The sequence below is a fragment of the Miniopterus schreibersii genome (assembly GCF_964146895.1).
Source record: "Miniopterus schreibersii genome assembly, chromosome: 2".
Classification (NCBI taxonomy): Eukaryota; Metazoa; Chordata; class Mammalia; order Chiroptera; family Miniopteridae; genus Miniopterus; species Miniopterus schreibersii.
The window spans coordinates 75,245,596-75,262,420 of record NC_138102.1 but is presented as its reverse complement, the minus strand read 5'-3'; the positions used below and the strand labels follow the sequence as shown (position 1 = coordinate 75,262,420).

The following is a 16,825-nucleotide window of genomic DNA, read 5'->3' as shown; positions in this document are numbered from 1 at the left end:
GAAGATGTCAAGTTAATAACAATGTAAGGTATACTTCATTGTTGAAGGCCCCATCCCAGATGTGAATACATTCCCGTTCTTCAACTAGAAATAGATAAAAGGAGCTTCCTCAAGGAGAAGTAAGTCTCTGCAAAATAGTCAAGTTTGATGAGGCCTTTGAAATTGTCCTTGGATGTTTCAGCCAAATCAATATACTATTAGCCAAATCAATTTTCCTCTCAGATTGAAACCGCTATTTCCTATAGGTTTAAAAAAAATAAAACTTTCAAATGTGCTTGGAAAATGGCAGAGTAGTAAGTTAAATGTATTAAGCAAACAGGTATCAAGCAAATACAAAATAGCAACTACTCTAGATTTTTCAAATAGCTTTACTGAGGTATAATTGACATATATCAAATGACATGTTTAAAAGTATACAACTTGATAAATTTGGACATACGAATAGACCCATTAAACCATTACCACAATCAAGATAATAAACCTACCCATCACCCCCCAAATTTTCTTACTATTTGTAATCCCAGCCTTTTCATTTCCATAACTAATGTTACACGTTTTCATGTGCTTATTTCCACCCAATAGCTTTCTGGTTAAGTATCTGTTCAATACTTTTGCCCATTTTGTTACTGGGTTGCTTTGTTTTCTTATTACTCAGTTTTGATAGTGCTTTATACATTCTGGATACGAGTCCTTTATCAAGTTAAGTGGTTTACAAAGATTTTCTCCCAGTGACTTATCTGTGTATTCTTTTAACAATGTCTTTTGAAGAGAAGTTTTAATTATGATAAAGTCCAGCCCAGCCGGGCGTGGCTCAGCGGTTAAGCGTCGACCTATGATCCAGGTGATCAGGGTTCGATTCCTGGTCAGGGCACATGCCCGGGTTGTGGGCTGCAGCTGATCAATAACTCTCTCATCATTGATGTTTCTACCTCTCTCTCCCTCTCCTTTCCTCTCTCTGAAATCAATAAAGATATATTTAAAAAAAAAAAATTATGATAAAGTCCAACTTATCAATTTGTTTTTTTGTGGCGTTTTTGGTGCTGTATCTAAGAGATCTTTGCCTAATACAAGGTGACAAAAATTCTTCTATGTTTTATTTGTGAAATTTTATTCTTTTAGGTTTTACATTCTACTTGTTCTATCAATTACTGAGAGGGAAACTGTAATCTCCTAAAACTGCATATTATTTTTCTTTGCAGTTCTATCATTTATCTGAAGCTCTTTTATTAGATGCATAAAAATTTAGGATTATGTCCTCCTGATGAATTAATCCTTTTATTATTATGAAATGACCCTCTTCATTCCTGTTAATAATTATCTTTGCTGTGAAATACAACTTCTGATCTAATATAGTCACTCCAGCTTTCCTCTGCATAGTGTTAGCACAATATGCATATAAATATATATATATATATATATATATATTTTTTTTTTTTTGAGAGAGAGAGAAAGGAAGAGGGAGCTAGAGAAACATCGATGTGAGAGGGAAACATGAATGGGCTGCCTTCTGCACACCCCCTACAGGAGATAGAATCCACAATCCAGGCATGTAGCCTGGTTGGGAATCGAACCAGCAACCTTTGGGTGCACAGCATGACGCCCAACCAAATCAGCCATACCCTCCTACCTGGTAACCATCAGTTTGTTCTCTGTATCTATAAGTTTGTTTCTGTTGTTTATTCACTTGTTTTTTAGATTCCACGTTTAAGTGAAATCATATGGTATTTGTCTTTATCTGTCTGAATTATTTCACTTAGCATAATACCCTCAAGGCCCGTCCATGTTGTCATAAATGTTAAGATTTTATTCTTCTTTACAGCCAAGTAATACTCCATTGTATATATATGCACCTCTTCTTTATGCAATTGTCCATTGATGCACAAGCTTCCATAGCTTGGGTGTAGTAAATAATATTGCAATGAACATAGGGATGTATATATCTTTCCACATTAGTGATACAATTTTGTTGGTAATTACCGACCTGTTCACATATTATTTCTTCTTGATTCATTCTCAGAAGACTGTATTTGTAGAAAAGTATCCATTTCTTCCAGCTTGTCCAATTTATGGGGCACAGTGGCACAGTATCCCTGGTCACCTGAGCTGGTGCTTCAGTGTCCCTTGTGTGGGCTGTGTATCCTCTCTTGTTGTGGTTAAGCCTTGATTGCTTTTGGTACTTCAGTGGGTAGAACTGACCTTCGGACTGACTGGCTGTGAGGACTGGCCATAACTAAAGCAGATGAGCTGCTGTATGTGGACTGACCCAACAAATGGGATTTGTTGTAGCAGGGATTTGGTGCCCAGAGTCCATCCTTTGTGTGTGTTGTTCTGGAGCTAACTGGGCGGTGCTCTGGTGTGATCTGAAGTCAGTCACCTGGCTTCTGAGGTATGCTGATTCTGAGGACTCTCGGGGAGAACTCTGGTGCAAGCCCAGGTCAGCCGCTGCCTGTTTCTGGCCTGCTGCCACTAAGTAAGAGCTACAAAGTGACCCACAGTTGGTAGCTGCCTATGCTGGGCTTGGATGTGCCTCAGAGAAGCTATGCTTCAAACCAAGGCCAGCTGCCATTAGTGCCAGGCTGGGGGCTACATAACAAGCGATACAGGGGCACACTGAGGCAAGTGCTGCTTGTTTGGGGTTTGTGGATTTTTCAATGGTTTTAGGGATGGGCTGAGGACAGCCACTGAAAGAGGCCCCAGACTGTATGCAAGATGGGTAGGGCAGATTGTCAGGGAATCACCAGGGTGGGGAGAGTTTGATGGAGACTCAGATTTGGCACCAGTCTGCTGGATAGGGGGAAGGCTCTGTCAAAGAACTTGGTGCCCCCTGCTGGCTCTCTGTGGGGAAGACTCAACAAAGGAACAAATTAGCAGAGTGCTGCCCCTCCAGCCCTCACCATAAAGCCACACACTGTTCTTCCCCATATGTCCCTGGCACTTTTCCAGCTGCTACCCAGTGCTGGAGGTCAGAGCAAGTATATCCTTCAGTGAATAAGTTCATGTGCGGGACCCCTTGCTCACTGGGGAGACCTCTGCAGCCAAGAGATCCCTTTTAATTCTTAACCAACACGTGCAGGTGTGGAACCAGCCTCTTTCGCATCTCTACCTCTCCTACCAGTCTTGAGGTGGTTTCTTCTTTATATCTTTGGTTATAAGAGTTCTATTCAGCTAGTCTTCAGGCAGTTCTCAGAGTGGTTGTTCTATAATTTTGATGTGGCCAAAGAAGGAGATAAGCGCAGTGTTTACCTACTCTGCCATGTTGACCAGAAGTCTGACAGTTTTTTCTTCTAGTATTCTAAAAATATTTCTCCATTATCTTCCAGCTTACATTGCTTCTAATGAGAAATCTGCTGTTACCCTTATCTTTGTTCTGTTTTTCTTTGACTGCTTTTAAGTTTTTTCTCTTTATCACTTGTTTTAAGCAATTTGCTTATGATGTTCCTTGGTGTCATTTTGATTCATCTTATGCTTACTGTGTTTCTTAGCTATTGGATTTTATCAAATACGGAAAATATCTGGGATAATTTCTTCATATAATTTTTCAGTTCATCTTTTTTTTTTAAAATCCTCACCCAAAGATATGTTTTTATTGATTTTTAGAGAGAGTGAAAGGGAGGGGTGAGGGAGAAGGTCAGGGAGAGGGAGAGAAGAGAAAGAGAAACATGGATATAAGAGAGAAACATCAATGGGTTGCCTCCCATACACACCCCAGCTGAACTGAACCCACAACCTAGGTACGTGCCCTAATCAGTGATTGAACTTGCGACCTCTTTGGTGGACAGGAAGATGCTCCAACCAACCAAGCCACCTGGCCAGGCTCAGTTCATGTTTTTAAACAATTCTCTTTTCTCTGTTTTTCATTTTAGGTAGTTTATATTGCTATGTCTTCATGTCCACTAATCTTTTCTTCAGCAATGTCTACCATGCCATTAATCTCATCCATTGTGTCATATCTTTGACACTGTAATTTTAATCTAAAAAATACTTCTACTTAACATGTCCAATCTTTCCCCTAGCTTCTTTAATGCATCAAATACAGGCAGAACTGTTCAAATGTTCTTAACCATCTAATTCATCACCTAAATATCTACGTTCACAATAGAACGATTTGAATTCCTCTGTAAAAGCTACTGGCTTATTATAATTTCACCATATTTAACATGTTTCCTTCATTGATTATTTCCAAATAGAGAATTTTATCATAAGAAAACCAAGAAACATTTCTATATTTTCCATAAAAAAAAATGTTTGTAGAACCCAGTCTCTTACTGTTCTTACTTCTGAGATAATCAAATTCTTTGTTTATAAATCTACAACTATGCCTGAGTTGAAAATTACTGTGTAAACATTCTCTTATTCCCTCACTTTTTTTTTTTTTTTAAAGAACCTTCCTTCTCTTTACTTTGTCTTCAGCTTAAACTGAAATGTACCAACTTTCTCAAAACATTAGGTTCTAATATTAAAATGGGGGGGTCAAAATATCCAGGTACTTGAGGCTGTTTTATATATGGAAAAGAAACTCACTTTATATTAAAGGTTTATAAAATAAAGTACACTAAAATTGTCTTGGTTAGCACGTTTGGCTATAAAGGTTGAAAATCACTTGCTATAATTTTTACTTCTTTAACCCATGGTAACACAGCTTCAGGTCCAATAGTATACTGAAATGGCTATTTTTTGTTTTTTGTTTATTAATTTTTTGAGAGAGAAAAAGGGAGGGAAACACAAATGTGAGAGCGCAACATTAATTAGCTATTTTCTGCACATCCCCTACCTGGATCAAGCCCGAAACCTGGGCATGTGCCCTAACTGGAATCAAACCGGCTACCCTTTGGTGCACAGGATGACGCCCAACAAACTGAGCTACACTGGCCAGGGCTGAAATGGCTATTTTTAAAAGTACCAATGACTTCACACAACAATTGGGAAGCTTTTGTGAGTCAAAGGAGGAGATTCTATTAAAAATTACACAGGGAAAACAGACATAAATCAAGGCTGTCCAACTAGCAAGTATGGTTCTAACAAGGACTAATCATAATCACCAAATCCAAACCCTCTTATGTTTCATTATTTTTGTTGCATCACATAAGCTGTACATTTTATACAGTAATGAAAAACATATAAACAGGCATTATTTTTAACTCTTCCTCCTGACCCCAAATCCAACTCCCATTTCTACAGCCACCCACTGTGGAATGTAACCTTTCAGACTTCTCTGCATTTACTTGTATATGAGGTTTTCTAAGAGCAGTTGTTACATAAATGAAATCATATGTACTGGTCAGTGTCTTGCTTTACCTACTTCATTCTTTTTCATGGTTGCCTAATATTCTACAGTGAGGGCATACCATGATTTCACTATTCTAATGATGAACAATGAGACTGCTTCCACTTTTTTTCATATGTTTCTCCCTCTTGAGGGAATAATCATGTAACATTCTTTATGATAGTATTTCTGTATTATAGATATACAGAAGTGTGCACTTTTAAAATTGATAGATACTGTCAAAATTTTCTCCTAAAAAGATGAAACTATTTATATTCATTTCAGTAGTTTAATGTCTATTTTCCAATCTGACACTAATATTAAAATTTTTCAAATTTTGCCAATTTTATTATTAGTAATAATTTTTTTTGAAATCCTATCTCATTAATGTAATTGGAATTCTCAAATTACTGGTGTGGTTGAGTATCTCTTCAAAACTTTATAGGCTAGTTTTCTACTTCCATGAGTTTCCTACTTACATTTTTTTCTCATTTTCTACCAGGCTACCTTTTTCATAGTTAATTGTAGGCACACCTTGCATTCTTTGAATATTAACTTTGTCTATTACATGTCGCAAAGTTTATCACAATCTATTGCTTGCCTATTTAAATGGCACCTAAGTTTGATGTCTCACTCAAAAAGGCTTTCTTTACCCCACTCCCCCATTTAATTTACTTCTCCTAAAAGTTCTGCCATTTTGTTTTTGCTCATATTTAGTCCATTTGAGAAAACTGTCATATAGTTTTCCCCTTTAATCTATTAATATAGTGAATTACAATATGTTTTCTAATACTGAATCAGTATTACACTACTGGGATTCAACATATCAGAACTGGTGTAACTTAATAATTGAAAACCCAGGCTCTGGAGTCAGAATGCCTGAGTTCAAATCCCAAATCTGTCACTAACTAGTTGTATGATCTTATGATGTTATTTAACTTCTCTGTCCTTCAATTTCCTTATATTTAAAATGATGACAACAGTATCTACCTCAGAGGGTTGTTCTAAGGATTAAGTAAACTGACACATGTAAAGTTGTTTTGAATAGCATCCAGAACACAGGAATTGCTTAATACATATTCTTATTGTTTGCTAAGTGCCTTATATTTGCGAGGCACAGGTAGGCACCATTGCTGGAGTTGGCAAAGTAAGGTCTGTCGGCCAAATCTGGCCTTCTGCCTGTTTTTATAAATAAAGTTTCATTAGAACACAGCTATAATCAATGTTTAGAATTTAGTTATGGCCAGTTTTATGCTCCTACAGCACAGTTAAGTAATTGCAACAGAGTCCATGCGGCCACAAAGCCTAAAATATCCTTAGGCTTTATAGAAAAATTGCCAACCCCATATCATTTGTTAATTTAAACTAACAAATCATAGTTTAATAGTTGAGGAAGACAAGTAAAGAAATATAAATGCTACACTATGATAAGTACACAATCATAATATTGTGTTATTATGGAAACGTAGCAATTCAGTACTAAACGACAGGAAGGATTCACACAAGTGAAAAGAAGCAAAATAAGAGATATTTTATTTACTTTTAATTATTTTAAAATATGCACTTGTTTACATGTCTTTATCTCTTATCCTAGTGTGTGACTTACCAGAGGAAAGTGTGACATTTATTTTTCTGACATTCATATTCTAAGTATTTAGGACATTTAAGGTTTTTAACAAATGATAGATGGATAATTGAATGGTGAAACAAAAACAGGGTACCTAGCTAACAATGATTAGACATGTCTGACAAAGTTCTATATATACATATTCTATGGCAAGCATTTTACTTGCCATATTAAATGAACTCTTTTTTAATCCTTGTAATAGCCAATTCTAAAAAATAGATCCCATGATTACCCTTCCCTAAAGTGAAGAAACTAAGACTCACAGAGGTAAAGTAACATGGTCATTTATATATAGCCGGTAAGAGAAGAAGCCAACATATAAATCATATCTCCCTACTACAAAACATACGCCCTTTATAATACACAACGTTGGAAAGTGGTAGGAAACAGATATAGTCACAAGATACCAATAGAGTATAGACTCTGTAATAGAGACAGAAGACATAATAAATGCAGAAATTGTGGTATGATTTTAATTTCTAAAATTAAAAGGGAGTGGGATAATGAATTGTTAATTTCTCCTTATAGCAAAATTTTTAAAAACCCAAACTTTTATTAGGTAGGAATTTATGATGGCTCAAATTTAGTTCAAAAGCTTTATACTGGCTTAAAACTTAAGATAGCTTATATGCATAACCTATGACCCAGGCACTGGTATGGGGAAGGCCTGAGGGTGGGGTGGATGGGGGGTGGAGGGGAACAATGGGGGACATCTGTAATACTTTCAACAATAAAGATAAATTTTAAAAACTAAATAAAATAGAAAAAAAAGATAGCATATACATTTACTAAGTATAGAAAATGCCAGTATAAATAAAAATACAAAGTTAACTTAAGTTTTGGGGTTTTGTTGTCTTTAATACTTTTAAAAAGAAAAGAAGAAACACCACTGATTTTATCCAGACAGCTCTCCATTCTATACATCTTTACTTTTTCCAGCACCTAATACTATCTCTGATACACATAATGTATTTACTAATGCCTCCTGAATAAAAAAATGCTCTTATGCCATATTTGTGTTTTCTTGATGACATAAAATACAGAGTAACCCTAGCCAACTGATTTATGCAACCATAACCCAAAGTACTGCTATTCACCTGACAATGATAACATAAAACACAATGTGAAGAAAACAGAATGCCTTAGAAATACACATCTATAAATTTACAAACTTCAGAGATACTTCACGTAAATGAATTTTCAAAATTACTGATTATCCTTTAAATCACCATAGCTTATCTTTAAACAATCTTAATGGAAATATTTTAAAAGATTTCTAGGTCTTTCTTCTCTGCCTTAATCTGCACACAATATAACCTTTTCTGTTGACTCAAGCTCATCAATGTAAATATCAATTATTTGACCGTCCTACAAACAGTGAGTCTTCTTGGAGTTACTGAGGGATGGCCAATTGTTCTGTCTCTTCACTAACTCATCAAAGACTACTTTTAAAAACAAGGTTTCCCTACTATCTGCTCCCCTGTTGACTCTTATAGGCCACCAGCACCCTAGCCAAAGTTTCTGAAATGCCAGTTGTAGTTTAAAATATGTAAAACCAGAACAGGCAGTTGATATACTTAATCATATACAAATTCTAAATCAAGTCTGGATGTAGTAATTTTCACTACCCTAAGGCCTGGCTCAAAAGCTTTTCTTCCTTTACTTCCTAGTTCTGAGACCTAATCTGGGCTGTTGCTAGAGGTATGGCCACAAAATAACAATTACAATAGTAGTTATTTCTGCAAATTTTCTTTATTTTTACTATAACATAGGGGAAAATATAAATGATAGTAATAACACACTGAACACCATGTAGACAAATGATATAAAGCACCTCACATTATATGCTATATGGCCAATTACCTAGCCATTTATTAGCCAAGAGTCAGCAAACTACACCCACTGGCCAAACCCTACCCAAAGCTGGTTTGGTTTTGTTTGGCTAAAAATGTTTTTTATGTCTTTAAGATTGTGAAAAACAACTAAAAGAATGTTCAACAGAGACTCTAAGTGGCCCACCAGGCCTAAAATACCTACTATCTTGCACTCTACAGAAAAGTCTGCCAACCCTTGATCTAAGCTATAATAAACAAACACATATAAGACATATAAGACATCCTTTATATATAAAATTTAAGCTATAAATATATCAAAGTAGTTGTACAGTTCTTTCAGTGATGGGTTCATCATGATACAGTCAAACTGTCTTGTCCAGCCCTGCCTATTCCTCTCTTGACCATGCCCTAAGGCTTAGCCAAAATCTCTACCTTTCTTTCTTCCTCCTAATACTTGTCCTTGGATGCTCTCAGAATGGTCTCCTTGCTACTAGCACCAGCTACGTCTGTCAGTCTTTTTAGGAATGTCATTCCTTCTGCTATCTAAATCTTTCCTAAGCTTCAATTCTGACTTCCTCTGAATGCCTTTCAGGATCTTTCTGGCCCTTTAGTGGCCTCACTTTCCTTTAAACTGCAGTCCTTGCCACATCACTTAATAATACCATGTTATTTTTTGCTAATGATTTCCTGTGTGTTAATCTGGTATCCCTAACTAGTTTGTAAACTACCTGAAGGAAGGAAACACATCGCATTGCTTTTATCTGTGTCTCCACTTTAATAATAGCTCATCATCTTCTAAGCACATGTCATCTCCCAAGTGCACCTCTCTATCTTGGAGAAAAATAGCCCGAGGGCTAGTAAAGGGTAGTAAGTGATTGGAAATATCAAAGGATGACACCCACAAAAGAACCTGATGGCCGACAATAGGTTACAGAGAACTTAGAAAGTGTATGTGAAAGACAAGCAAAACTCTAGTAGGGGGAGAACAGAGAGATAAGGATCAAAAGATAACAAGAGACAACTAAATAATACTCTAAAATAAAATGAGCCCAAAATATTAAGAAAATTATAAAAGCTCATAATATATATAAAAAATAAATTTAAAGAAACACCCCGAATTTGCCTTTCAACACTATTGGTCATTCATTTCTCTAAAATATGCTTAACATTGATATCCATAGGGGCCATTTTTCTTTTCTTTTTGCAAAGTCATAAACTGAAGCACTAAAAGATTTAATGGAATAGACACACACAGTATTCTACATCTTTGGATTTACAATATTGTGAATTTATTTGAAGTCTGGTAGAAAAATACTAGGAATAAAAAACTCCACAAAAAACAATGATTTATCTTTTGATTACCTGACTAATAAAATTGGAAATCATGTGCATATTCCTACATCGCTCTCAAAAACGCCACTGACATTCATTTTCATTTAAAAAGCACCAAAAACATTTTTTAAAAAGATTTTTTAGGTTACTTCATCAAATTGTAATTTAAAAATACAAGCAAAATATAAGGTGCATAAGCCTTGGATGTATAAACATTAAAAAAATACAATTTTTTAAAAAAAGAAGCATATATGCAGGGTGGCACAAAAATAAGTTTACAGTTGTGAGTACATGAAACACAGAGTTTATTCTTGTACTATTACTTATTAATTATTGTATTATTTTCCATACAAACAACTGTAAACCTACTTTTGCCCCACCCTGTATTAAGAATGAGACAAACTAAAAATAGACAAATTATAAATTAAATGCTCTTTACCTACATAAAGCCACGAAAGACAATGAGAATATTAATTGTGCATCCCTTTTTTCTGGGTTTTATAGTCTCTTGACCTGACCTATGCCTAACTAGTCAGAAAACAGGGAGAAAATTTTAAATTAGTAATAAAATATGCTCGATATTATACTGTAGAAATTTCACAATTAAAACAATTATTAAGTGCACAGTAAAAGAAATCAGGTTTCACTCACTCATATGAAGAGGGGAAGTGATAACACAGATCATACCAAAAGATAATACTAGCATCAGTTTTTTCGAAGCCCTATCATTAATTTGGGTGAAGCAAATTACCTTCATAATTATATTTGACTGAAGCTAGTATTAACCAAAAGTATACTTTTTTCCTAAACATTCAATGATTCTGAGGGTTCATACAAAAGAGAAAAAAAAGGGAGTTAATTCAGAAGCATACAGGTGGCTAAAGGCAGCCAGCCTGGGATAAAAAATTTCAGTTAACCTACACAAGAAAATTGAAAGATGATCTATGCAGGGAAAGAAAAATATATACAGTAAAATTTACTATGACAGTGCTAAAGTATTTAAATATAAAATTATTTATAAAAAATTTTAACAAGATTTTTTTCCTGTCAAGTCATCATCCCTTCTTCCCACTAACTGGTATTATTAGTGATGGCAACATTATCAGTGGGCTAAAAAGCTGAAAGCAAAATTTTAGGTTCTATGTTATAAAAGATGTGTTAAAAATACTTTTTATCACTGTTTTCTGTGTAGTCAACCATCTGTCTCAGTGGGCACTTTATCTCATTACATGAGAAAAATCAGTTCAACCAAGAAAATATCAAAAAGGCAGGGGATTCATTTCTCTTCAATATTTTTAGGTGATTTAAATAAAACTTACACGATGGCAAGAATTACAGATTTGGCAAATACATAAAAACTAAATATTCATCCAAACACAAGCCCGTAGCCGCAAAACTCAATTAGTTTCTGTCTAACATATGGTTCCAGCTCCTGAGTGGCATATGTTTAGCACTGGTACTGGTAAGAGCATGGTGATAAAATAGTCTAGTAACAGCTCAACTTTGCTATTTCATTCTTATAATACCGAAGAACACACACCAACTTTGGTTTCAATAACTAAAAACACAGACCACAGTTAAGAAGCAAAATAATTATGTTGCTTGTCTTTAAAAGTCCAGAGTGAACACGTACATAAATGAGAATTATACTGTAAAAAATAATCTTGTCAGCCTGTTATTCTTAATTGATGCTCAACACAAAGGTTTTCACAAAATTTCAGGGAAGAAAATCTCTTAATTCACGATTCTTAGCACTTAAGCAACCATTACACACACCCTCCCCCCACACAGAAAATATCCCAAGGCTTTTACCAATGACAATTTAATAGAAGAACGATGAACGACTACATTATTTAAAACTGTCGCCTCTGTGCCCGCGATTCTATGACTAAATTATTCGTTCATTTTCCTTTACCTAACGCTTGACGTCCCTCTACAGCCGTGTCAAAAGTTCAACGATTCGGGCTGTTAAAACAGGGCGAGGACTGCAGTCTCCAGTCACCCTCCCGACTGAACAGGTGGTTAACTCCGCCGGGGAGAGGGATAGCCAGGTACTGCCACCAACCCAACAAGATCAAACACACGGGGCGGGTTTTCGAGGTTTTAACCCCAAGATGACAGGAGGAAATTCTCTTCAGAAAAGCGTTTTAAGTTCGGCGGCTGCCGGGCGGCGAAAACCGAAGGCGCGGCGGCCCGGCCGCTCGGCGATCCCGCCAGGAGGGCTCCGCTCCCGACCCCCCGACGCCTCCCGGAGCGGCGCCGCCAGCAGCGGGCCAGCAGGGAGTTGGGAGGGCCGCCCGCGCCCCCGCGACGCCTCCCCAGGCTGGCGGCCGGCCGCGCCCCCGCAATCGCTTTGAGGTGAGACTCCCGCCCGCAGGTGCCCCGCCAGTGGCCGGATCCCGGCCCCGGCCCCACTCCCCTCCGCCCACAGCGCGCCCGCAAGACGGGGTGGTCCGGGCCCTCGACGGGCCCGAGCCCGGCTCCGTGCACCGGCCCCTCAGCCCCAGCCTAACGGTTTCCGTGACGCCCGCTAAGGGGCGGGGCGGGACAGGGGTGGCTCGGTCTCCCCCACCTTTCCCGAAGGGAGCGCCCGCGCTCTCACCTCCGAGTCACGCCGCTTTGGGGCGGAGGAAGGCGGCTACCTAGGCGCCTCTTCGGGTTACTGATCCTTCTCGCTCCACCTCAGAGGCAGAGCCGGCTCTCGGGGCCGCCGCGGCCGCCGGCGCACTGACTCTTGGGGTGTTTTCCCGGCTGTGACGGCGCCGCCTCAGCCCCGCTCTTCGCTCCCTCTCCGCGCAGCTCCCGCTTTCTGTTTCACCCGTGGGACCACGAACGCCGCCGCCGCCATGCTTACTACGGAGCCAGGAGGAGGAGCCCAGAGTCTCTGCGCCCAGTGCGGCTGCGCGAGCCCCGCCGACGGCGCCCCCGGCCGGCCGGCCGGGACCCCGCTGCCCTCAGGGTCTTTCCCGGGAGCGCGAGTCGCCCGCGGAGCCGTGGTGTCCGAGCGGCCCCGCAGCGCCCACCGCCCTCCGGGGCTGCGGCTCTTTCCTGAGGCCCGGCGGCGCCTGGTTCGTCGTAGCCTCTGCCGCGGCCAGGCTGCGAGCCACACCGGGGAAGTGTGGCGTTAATTGACGTTTCTAGGGCCCCTCACACAATTCTCAGACCAAATTGTAAAATCCCCCTAACCCCGCCCCCCGGACGCACCGGGTCAGCCGCTTTCTGAAAACACGAGAATTTAAAGCAGAGCAGGTGCCTTTAAAGACACTCCCCCACGGAATAAGAAGACAACTGGAGTGGGTGTGGGCGTCTTCAACCCCAAACACTTGGAGCCCGGGACCTCTCTAGCAAGCACAAATATTTAGCTATTTACTTCAGTTGAAAACGTGGGAATTAGTTTCTCAGTCTCTTCCCCAGTCAAGGCGCGTGGAAACCCATTACCTTAGTTTGTACAACAGCACGAAGACTTACAAGTGGACGCAGCAGAGATTTCCTTAAACCTCCGGCGACCGGGGGCGCTGCAATATTGCCTGAGGGCCGGCCGGGGCTGCCTACTTCCGCCGTTTCCACTGCAGGACTTGGGAAGGGGGTAGTCCTTGGGAACGAGAGTCCAACCCCAGTAATTGTCCCTTCAAAAGCAATGATGGATGCTACCAGGATCCCTGCTCTGGCTTTATTTGTTTGTTTTTTGGGTTTTTTTTTTTTTTTTGGTTTTTTTTTTAACAGTGCTGCTTTTTAAAATAGCAGTATTTTTATTTTACCCTTTTCACAGAAATCCTTTTTAAATGGATTCACTCCCTATATTCTTAAAGAGTACAATGATTGCTGAAGTCCTTTGTTGATGACTGACCATCAGATTCCATACCTTGGCCATGCGCTTAAGTCCCAGGGGATTGTTGAAATACATAGGATCCCTACTTTAGTGATTTTTTTTTTCCCCCCTTTGGAATGTTCTCATCACCTTTTCTAGGATCTGGCACTGTTTCTCATCTCAGCTGCTTCTTTTTCCTCTCTGATCCTTCCTCTCATACTTTCTACTTTACGGTTTATTTTTTATTCTTTTCTCCTTTCTTGACTACTTTTCTCTATGGCTCCAGGTGATGATTGATCTGATGTTTATATCCACATCCAGTTAATGAGATTTTTTTCTTCCCATCAGTAAGTAGGACAGTGACACTATATCAAGTGGTATCTTGAGATATTTTTATTGCTGTTATCAAAAGTTCTTTCCCTGTGAGCAGTGTTTCCTTTTCTTTAAAAAAAAAATAATATATTTAAAATTTTTAATTAAAGTTGATATACAATATATTAGTTTCAGGTGCACAACATAGTGATTCAACATTTATATACCTTACAAAGTGACCACCACAATAAGTCTAGTAACCAGCTGTCATCATACATAGTTATTATATTATCAATTCTGTTCCCTTTACTGTACATTATATCCCTGTAATTTATTTTGTAACTGGAAGTTTGGGAACACCCTTTCCCTGTTAGGTGTTTTCCTTTTCTTAACTTGCAGATTTGGCCCTCTTCCAGACAAAATTGCTGGAAAGCTGATCTCTGAATAACTAAAGCATAACTCAATATTGCTTTCAAATTTGAGGATTTACCAGAATATGGGTGAGTTGGGTGGCTTCTCCATATTGCTGCATTAGCTCTGGTCTGAGTCTAAGCTAATGATTTCCAAACCTGACTCTAAACTAGTAATTTCCCAAACTTCCTACTTGGTAGCTTTTTAAAAAGAATCTTGTAATCCAGCCCTCAAGATTTTGATTCCTTTATGGAGTGTGGGGACAGGGGCACAAAATGGCATTAAAAAAAAAACTAATTAAAAAAAAATATGTCTTGGACATACCTACATGTGTATGTGCAACAGTGAATAGCTATTTTGAGGGAGACTAAGACATAATTCTGGAATATCATTGAAGTGGACTTAGAGATTGTAGTTAGCAATATACAATGCTGTAAAGCGGAGTCAGGCGAGGACTGGGAAATTAATGTTCTGTGGAGAGAATGGATCACACATATAACCCTAGCATGGGCACCAGTATGAATTTTCTCAGAATCCAGAGAGGGACAAGAATTTATGTTGGCTATGAACAAATCACTTTTCAGTGCTTCATTTTTTTAATCAATAAAATAAGGGTCATTTTCAGTCCTCATCTTTATTGAACTTTGAACAATACTCAACACTTTAACAACTTATTTCCTTGAATATTTTTTCTTCCTTTGTCACTATACTTTCTTGGCATTTTGGTTATTTTTTGTTCGTTCGTTTTACATTTCTGGGTGCTGCTTCTCTAATTCCCTTCAGATTCATTTCCTCTACCTAGCTATTAAATATAGGAGTACCTCACAATTTCATTTAGGTTCTTTTCTGTTTTCTTTATAATCTCCTGACCTAAACATTATCACCCACACCAGTGATTTTAGATGTCATCTATATGCTGATGATTTCCACATGTATGTCTCTAGTTCAGATCCTCCCCCTAAATTCTAGATCTGATACCAGCTGCTTCAATGACATGTTCACTTAATGTCGCAACAGTTTAGTCCAACAGAGTTCATAAGTCCTTCTTGTTTTCTTTCCCTTCATTTATCCAGTTGTCAAATCAAACATGTAGTAGTCACCCCTGATATCGCCCTCACCTTCAGTCCCCATATTCTTTGCAGCACCAAGTCCTCGAGATTTTACCTCCAAAATCTTTCAAATTGGTCTGCTTCTTTCCAATTGCCACCAATTTAATCTGGTCTCACTGTATACAATCAGAGCCCATCTATTCATTCTCTGCTTCGAAGCCAGAATGATTTTTCTAAAAGCAAATAAGACTATAGATCACTTTTCACATAAAACCCTTAAACAACTTCTCACTGCTCTGAGATAAGACTAGAATTCTTAAGGTGGCCTACCAGACCATGTGAGAGTTCTTGCCTTTTCCATTCTCATCTCACATCACTCTCCCTTTGCTTACTGTGTGGAAGACTTCCTGACCTTTTAGTTTCTCAAATGTGCTGTGATCCCAACAGCCACAGGCTCTCTGCTATGCTCTTCCTCTCCCTTTTGACCACCTTCTTTACTCATCCAAGTAAATAAAAGCATTTCCGAATTCCAGACAAGTTCAAGGCCCCTTATTAATGTCAGCTCTACTAACGTGCCTTTCTCTCTGACTTAACCACAACTTGTAACATTTCAGTATGTGTGAATACTGGATATGTCTGTTGCTCCCTTCATGAGGAGGATAGTGCATATTTTTGCTAACACATGTAAGTAGGTGCCCAACAAATATTTCTTGCGTGATTGGATGTTGTTCTTTGAGGTCCCTTTGAAAATTCTTGAATCATGCAATTGGATTACTGATCATTTTTGAGAGAGCAATCTTCTTTATGATTAGTGGGAAGAGCTACAAGAATATGGTAGGGCACAATTCTCCATGGGATTGTCATATTTCTGTACATCTAGTGAGCAGTGGCACTAGCAGCTTTTGTTTCAGGCTATCTTCTTCAGGACGTGTGGAAGACAGAAATAGTGTTTTCCACCAGAGTAGTAGGCACCCTTGTTTACCATTCAATATGATAATGTCTCCTTCTGTAGCGAAGGTTGAGCAGGTTTGCTTGCAGCCCATTATAAAATATTTCAAAGCGTAGGGTTCCTCAGCTGTGATGTAAACCCACAGCAACACCTGGGCAACTCCATGTTGCCCCTGGCTGACTGGAAGGCAAAGGTATTGTCATTAACATGAAGCTGATGCTGTTTGCTGTGCCATGTGT

At 38.8% G+C, this 16,825-nt stretch overlaps 1 protein-coding gene across 3 annotated transcripts in view; it reads right to left on the bottom strand.

Annotated features, from left to right (window-relative positions):
• Positions 1 to 13,246, bottom strand: part of FNDC3A (fibronectin type III domain containing 3A) — a 189,325-nt gene extending 176,079 nt beyond the window's left edge. The window contains exon 1 of one of the 3 annotated variants that reach the window (XM_081127301.1): positions 12,660 to 13,246. The gene's annotated coding sequence lies outside the window, so the exon portion shown is untranslated. Of the gene's footprint in view, positions 1 to 11,972; positions 12,072 to 12,659 lie in introns of those variants that run through there. The other 2 variants (XM_081127303.1, XM_081127302.1) reach the window with 2 other exon arrangements.
• Positions 13,247 to 16,825: the final 3,579 nt, after the last annotated feature.